Source organism: Pezoporus wallicus, unplaced genomic scaffold, assembly GCF_028554395.1.
Source record: "Pezoporus wallicus isolate ANWC-B61680 ecotype Strahan unplaced genomic scaffold, APGP_CSIRO_Pwel_v1 contig_4012, whole genome shotgun sequence".
Taxonomy (NCBI): Eukaryota; Metazoa; Chordata; class Aves; order Psittaciformes; family Psittacidae; genus Pezoporus; species Pezoporus wallicus.
Genome location: NW_026637828.1, coordinates 3,026,631 through 3,033,666, shown reverse-complemented (window position 1 = coordinate 3,033,666; position 7,036 = coordinate 3,026,631). Strand labels below are relative to the sequence as shown.

At 52.3% G+C, this 7,036-nt stretch overlaps 1 long non-coding RNA gene across 1 annotated transcript; it reads right to left on the bottom strand.

Moving 5' to 3' along the window:
* Positions 1–4,480: 4,480 nt before the first annotated feature.
* On the bottom strand, positions 4,481–6,270 carry LOC130598534 (uncharacterized). Its single transcript, XR_008972028.1, has 2 exons — positions 6,087–6,270; positions 4,481–5,968 (listed from the first exon to the last, which is right to left on the bottom strand). It is a non-coding gene; the product is annotated as an uncharacterized LOC130598534 (long non-coding RNA).
* Positions 6,271–7,036: the final 766 nt, after the last annotated feature.

Genomic DNA, 7,036 nt, shown 5'->3' with positions numbered 1-7,036 from the left:
ACATGTTTTTTTCCCACTCTGACCCTGCTCACTCCACTCGGAGGATGCTGTATGTGAACATTGCACAGGTCCGGCACTGAACAGAAGCTTCAGCTCACCAGAGGGAAGCTGGAGGGATGCTAAGGGGTTGGTGTGATTCCCTCCCCAATCTTGGACCGGCAGGATGCTGTGGGAAGAGGGTGCAATGGACAGTCAAAGATGTGCACCACTTCCCAAACGCCACCCTCTATGCCCGCAGCCAGTTGCAGCTCCGCAGGCACGTCATTCTGCTCTTCTCCGCGCCAGGAATCCCCTGCTCCCTAGGCGACCGGTGGCAGGGTGAGAGGCCCGATGCGGCCGCGATGGGCGCACATCTCCGGCAGAACAGCCGCGAGGTGGTGCCGTTCCTCCGCCGCTGCTGTCCCAGCCCCGGCTCTCCGGCAGCTTGGGAGCGGGTGGGCCCGGGAAAAGCCAGTCCGCTGAGGCGCTTGCACATACGTTTATGTTGTCAGCAGTGGGAGGATGTTGTGTGGTGTCCTCGCTTGTGATCGTGGGGTCTCCAGCACGCTCCCTGTGTGGCGGATCTCCCTGGAACAACGGCTGCCCAGCAGCAGCTCTGCTGGAGCTGGGTTATGTGGATGCAGAGCAACAGTTTTTCCAGGAAAACATCCCATATGACCTTTGGGAGCTGCTTTGCAAACGCTGTCCACAGGTCTGAAGTCAGCAGCAAAACTTGGCCTTAGCACAAGCAGCTCTTATACTAAACCTCATGAGGTATCTCAGCATCTGCAGAGGACCTTACTCCTCACCAGCTCCAGTCAGGTGCCCACCACCCCTGTGCTTGCTGTAGGTATGTGAAGGAGCTGGGCAACGTCTTGGTGCACTGGAGGAATCTGAGCTGCACTGGCTGGTGGGCAGCACCTCATCCACAGCATTAAAGGAGCTGTTGTTCCCCACAGAAAGTGGCTGCTGATGCTGCAACAGGAGCACAGTTCTGGGTACAGCAGGGGTGCTCCCAGCTGGACACCAAGGGAAAGGCCCACAGACCTGCCTGGCAGATGAAGGCTGCCCTGTGTGAGCCAGGAGCAGCTCACTAGGCTGGCTCTGGCATGGCTGGTTTGAGGTTTGGCCTGTGTCTTGCTTGCTCCAAACCAATACAGCCTTTAGTGTTTGGGTAGATCTGGGCTGGGAGTCCAGAAAGCCTCAGCAGCGTGAGCCATGCTGCTACCACTCAATTGGACATGGCACAGGGGGTCCTTGGTTTGCTCCAAGCGTGCTGCTGGAACCATGAGTTGCAACACGGCGATGCCAGCCCAAGTCCCCAAAGCAGCAGGACCTGCTGTTGCCCAAGCTTGCCTTAGGCAGTGTCCCACTGTCTCTGCAAGCAGCCTGCGGCTCCAGAGCCCGCTCAGTTGCCCGCACTAGCACCTTTTGTGATGTAATTAAATCTGGCTATTTGAAATGGTGGGATTTAAGTGCCTGCTTCCTTGTCCTCTTTGGGAGTGCCAGAACATGGGCAGACCTGTAGGGATGGAGGCAATTTCTAGGAGGCAGCAGAAGGAGCAGGACCACCTGTTGAAATCAATGTGCCATCACGTCTGTGCTGCTGACAACACCATCAAACCCAGCGGAAACCATGGAGCACGCCCCTGCTCCCAGCGGTGGTGAAGTAGAGCACAGAGTGGGCAAATGAGGTGTGCAGACATTTCCCAAGCATAGCTGCCAAAGCCTCTCACTGTGGCCCCTGGCCTAGGCCAGCATGTCCCTGCCCTCAGCCACAGCACGGCACTTGCTGGGGCTACATGTGGCTGGAGGTGGGGTTCACTCTGGTCTTCTGTGGCTGCACTACTCCAGCCCCAGGTACTACTGGGGAAGGTCACCTTTCCACCCAGCCTCTGCTGATGGCCCTGGGGCTGAGATCCCACCAGAGCAGAGCACAGGGGGTCCATTGGCATGGCTGCATCTTTGAAGTTGTCCTGGAAATGAGCCTGTTTGGAAATGGTGGGGGTACCTGGCCAGCAGCCACAGGGATGGCTGGGGGAGCAGGGATGCGAGGGGAAGAGCTGGGGCAAAGGGTTGGGAAGGAGGGACCAGGGCAAGAAGGGAGAGAATGAAGGCAGGAGATGGAGAGGAAAGGTGGGAGGGAAAGGAGGGGGAAGGATTTAATAAGAAAGCAAAGCATAAGGTGGGAAGAGAAGAAAGATGGGATGGGGGAAAGAGACACAGAGACACAGGGAGTTTTGTAACAACTTAAATTCATTCCAGACAATGTCCAAGGAGCCCTGGCAGCACGGGTTGAAACAAACCCTGCCTTTGATTTTATGAGTTCATTATATGTTGTTTGGGACAGTGATTCACGCGTCTTGGCTGGTTCACATTTTCCCTTGTGTCACAAATGAAGAGGGGACCATGAGATGGATTCTTTGGGTGGAAAATATTCCCTCAATTGTTAGGTAGATGTCTCTGTGCCATGCAGAGGTCCCAGGAGAGTAGTCTCCAGGGCTGCTCCAGCTCCCTGCACAGCACACACACACAACCTCTGTGCCTTGCGTCTTGTTCTGTATTAAAGGTACTGGCAGGGCAGAAGGAGGTGAGAAGATGCCTGGTGATAGCCATGCATGTTCTGCACCTGCTTTTCAGTGCAAAACAGGATGGGCCAGAGGATGGCCACTGCGGACAGCTTGGACTCATCTGGGGAGGAGATGCAGCCACCAAGGATGGTTCTGGGGGAACAGTGTCTCAGAGCCCATCTCTCCTGAGCATGAAGGAGGGTGACCACAGGGCTGCAGCCCCAGGCTTGGGGACCACACTGTGGTCACACTGCAGCACTCATCTCCATCCCTATCCCAAGAGCATCACTGTGCTTACTGGTTGTTGCTGCCTGAAGATGTGAAGCACTGGGTGAACTCCAGGGAAAACCATTCAGGAATGGGTTGGTGGCTTTCCTAGACCATTTTGGTCAGATATATTCAGGAATCTAATATAGGGCCTGGTCAGAAAAATAACAAATCCTGCCCAACCAACACTGAAGTTTGCATTGAAGCTGACTGAAAAGCACCGATGACTTGGTTGGGTACTGTTACTATTTTTAGCTTCTTGTGTCATTTCAGGTTTTCCAGTGAAAGGAAGAAAAAACACAATGATGTTTAAAGCATATTGTTCTTAGAGAAAATACAGGCCTTAGGAAATGAACACAACAGCCTGGCATTTCTCAGTTTTGATTTATAATTTCTCTTCCAAACCTAGGCAAAGTTCAATCAAATTTTTAATTTTGACCAGAAACCCATTTTTTTTTGGTGTGGTCAGTTCTAAGCCCTGGGAAATGACTGCACCTCTAACCTGAACAGCCATGACCCAACCAACCTAACAGCCATAACCCAGCACGCAGAGCTTCCCATGCTGGTGTATCTTATACTGGCCAGCATGAAGGTGCCACGAAGAACTACACTCTCCTCTTTTTGCACAGCAACCTGGTCTAGTGAAAGTCCTTGCCCGCAGCAGGGGGTTGGAACTGGTTGAGCTTTAAGGTCCAAAGCTTCCAACCCAAACTGTTCTGTGATTCTTTGATTCTATGATTAGCCTGTAAGTACAGATGAGACTCACAAGCTTGCACTGGTGCCAGATAAGCTTCATGTTGATTTCCAGGGAGAAATGCCATGAAGAAGCCTTCCTTGATGTGTCCATGAGGACACAGGGGAATGGCTTTAACCTGACAGAGAGGAGATTGAGATGCGCTCTTAGGCAGTTCTTCCCTGTGAGGGTGCTGAGGCGCTGGCACAGGGTGCCCAGAGAAGCTGTGGCTGCCCCATCCCTTGCAGTGTTCAAGGCCAGGTTGGATGGGGCTTGGAGCAACCTGGTCTAGTGGAAGGTGTCCCTGCCCGTGGCAGGGGGTTGGAACTGGGTGAGCTTTAACCAGTCTGGGATTCTATGAAGGTGCATTTGAAGCGGGACTGCTGAAAGCTTGTAAGCTGGCAGGGGAGGACTGATAGCCCAGCCCTGCAACCACAGAGATGCCCTGCTCCAAATGAGTCCCAGAGACCTGATTACCCCACACTCCATTCTTCCTTCAGGCCTGGGCTAAGGCACTGACAGTCCTGCGGGGAGTCTCTTCTGAGGATAAAGTGCAGTCTTTATTCTGCTTGGATTCCAGGCCAGCATCTTTCCCCAGCACGAGCTTCACTTCAGGAAAATGAGGTGGGTTTTTTTTTTGTTTGAATGTTGCTGTTTTTAAAGCAAATTCTGAGGGAAAACACTCACTGAGATGGATCAGCTCATTTTCAAAGTTATCCTGAGGCAAAAGTCAGAGGGTGTGGGCTGCGATACACACCCACATCTGTACAATAAGGAAGGCAACAGCACAAAGCAAAAACAATTGCATGAAAAGCTTTCCAACAAGAAAGTTTGCAAACCCGCAGAGCCCAGCCTATTTCTTGTGGTCCATGGGTCCCAGATAATGGGGCCTGACAATGGAACAATGGGGGCCGAAAGACGCAGCTCATGATTAGGAGTTATATAACAGCAGCTGGCATTTATTAATAACACTCTTGTTGTGCTTTATTCTCTTGGTTAGCACTTTTCAGGTTCAGAGGACTTTACAACCCCTGGCTATCCCAGATTTGTTGCTCAGCAGGAGGTGACTGGGAAGAAACACTGGCCTGTAGCTGCAGGAATGCCTTTCATGCCTGCTCCCGTTGTAGACTTTAAAAGGGAGAAGGGGAAATGCTAAGTGATGGGCTTGCACTGGCTATTTGGGACCTCTCCTCTTCCCCACAGTCTTACGGGTGGTATAAGACCACAAAGAAACCTCATTGGGGAACACAAGGTTTTCCTGGTATGAGTTATGGAACCTTAACATTTTCAAAGTGCTCCTTTTTCTGGAGAATGAGCAAAGCTGGGTCTTTCACTGGAATGGAGAAGTACGGTTGGGTTCAATCCCAAATGGGAACCAGCCCTGGAGGAGAAGTCCACAGCCAGCCTGCAGCAATGGCATCTGCCTCTTGGCACGTCTTCGGGAGCAGGAGTGAAACATCTCACTGGAACAAAGACAATCCTGATGGCTGCCTACCACATCCTTGGGACGTGCCGGTTGAAGCAGTAACCATGGCTGCTCTTGGAGAACCCACTAGGTGCAGGCTGGGCCTGGCCAGAGGCTTTCTCTCCTCAGCACATGAGACCTTGACACAGAGCAATAGTTATTCTGTCCAGCACAGGGGATGAGTGGTCCAGTCTGAACAGGTTGTCTCCTTCTGGTCTGGGTAGGCTATTTATTGCTCCTCTGACTGTTGCTCATGGTATGTGCTGACCGCTCAGCCTGCTCATGAAAAACAGAATTCCCATCCAAGCTCCGGTGCCAAGCAGGCAGCGATGGTTTTCTTCTCAGCAGGCCTGGGAACCTCTTCTCATCCCTGGAGGGCAGATGTCTCCAAAGCAGCTCAGATCTGGGACAGTTGTAGCCCTGGACAAGGCTCTGGACTCAAACACCCGAACAGCTCATCAGACAGCCCTTGGCCTGTCCAAAAGCAGAACTAGCACAGCTAGGAACAAAACCTGCCCATGTGCATGCAGGTGAAAGCCAAGGGATCCTCACAGCCCCACAGCTCTACTAACCAGGAGGCATGGGAGAGCTGCAGATTCCCACAGTGAGACTCTTCTGCAATGAGAATGAGGCAGGTTTTGCATCTACAGCAAGGGATGGGACCTGGTGCTTTTCTCCACTGGTTCTTGGACTGCACATGCTCCAGTGAGCAGTCCTCAGGCCTGGAAATTCACACTTCCAGCAGCTGCTGTTACAGGAAAGGGCTGGGGATGCCAAACAAAGCCAAGGGTAAAGAGCCACTCTAGGGACAGCCCTAGGAGAAGCCCAGGGAGTCCTGGGGAGGTGCCTACTCAGCCTTCACTGCAGTTCTTGGGTTGCTGACTGAAGGTACAGGGCTATGATGCTGAAGTGTGATTCCCAGAGCAAGTCAAGCAGTAGCCAAGCTGATACATCCTGTAAGGACAAAACCACATTTGTTAGTGTGACTTAAATCAATCACATCTCCCTAGACATGCCCACCTGCAGAGGACAGATCCCGAGATAACAGGTAGCAGGACCTTTTTTATTTCACCTGCTGTCTCAGAAGTGCTGGCAGCATCAGGAGCATCTCACATCCATCCCCTATCTGAGAAAAAGCATCACACATCACCAGCTGATGTTCTCTGGTGGAGAGCATATTGCCTTCTGTGCTTCAACTGCCAGAAGAACTGTGTAAGGCTCCACACACTGGCAGCCACCTGCCAGCTGGTGGCTTATCATCTCAAAGTATTGAGAAAGGCAATGGCAAGGTTGACTACTCATTGCACATCTCCTCAGCCTTTGGCTGTTTGTGTGCCAAACTGTGTGAGAGACAGTGACAGCAGGATGGCAGCGGCTGAGCATCCTCCATGATGCAGCCAAGGAGATGAGTGCAGCAGAGCTAGTGGCAGGCGTCAGTGGTGACACATGGGGACCACAGAGCGGGATGGGGTTGCTTTCAGTCTTTGACTGCAGAACACATTGCTGGTAGGGGAAACAAGGCCATCTCCTGGGGTTCCTCTCTCATCTAGGGTCTGGTTCAGCCTCAGAAAAGAGTCAGTCCTGGGGCTTCTTCCCACCCCTGTGTGCCTTCTTGCCTTCTTGGCTGAGAGAGCCTATGATGCTGCATAGCTGTGCTATGTGACAGGGGTATTAACAGGGGACAGTGCCCCTCAAGCCCCCACCTCACGATATCTGGCCCCAGTGATCTCAGCTACAGGATGGCTGGGATGGCAGCACGGATGGGATCCAGCTGCCTGTTCCTATGGGATGAGGTGAGACTGGCTGGATGAGACAGGCAGCCAGAGGATATGATGAGAGTCATTTCAGACCTTTTAAACCAAGCATTACTTACACATGCCCTTTGTTGCTGAGATTGAAATCAGGACCCTCCCAGCTTCAAAGATGGTGGGCATAAATGATCATATTTCTGTTCATACCTCCAGCCTGAGCTGTATCTAGAAATATCTAAGATCACACTACTTCCAGGCAGGAAAATCCTTG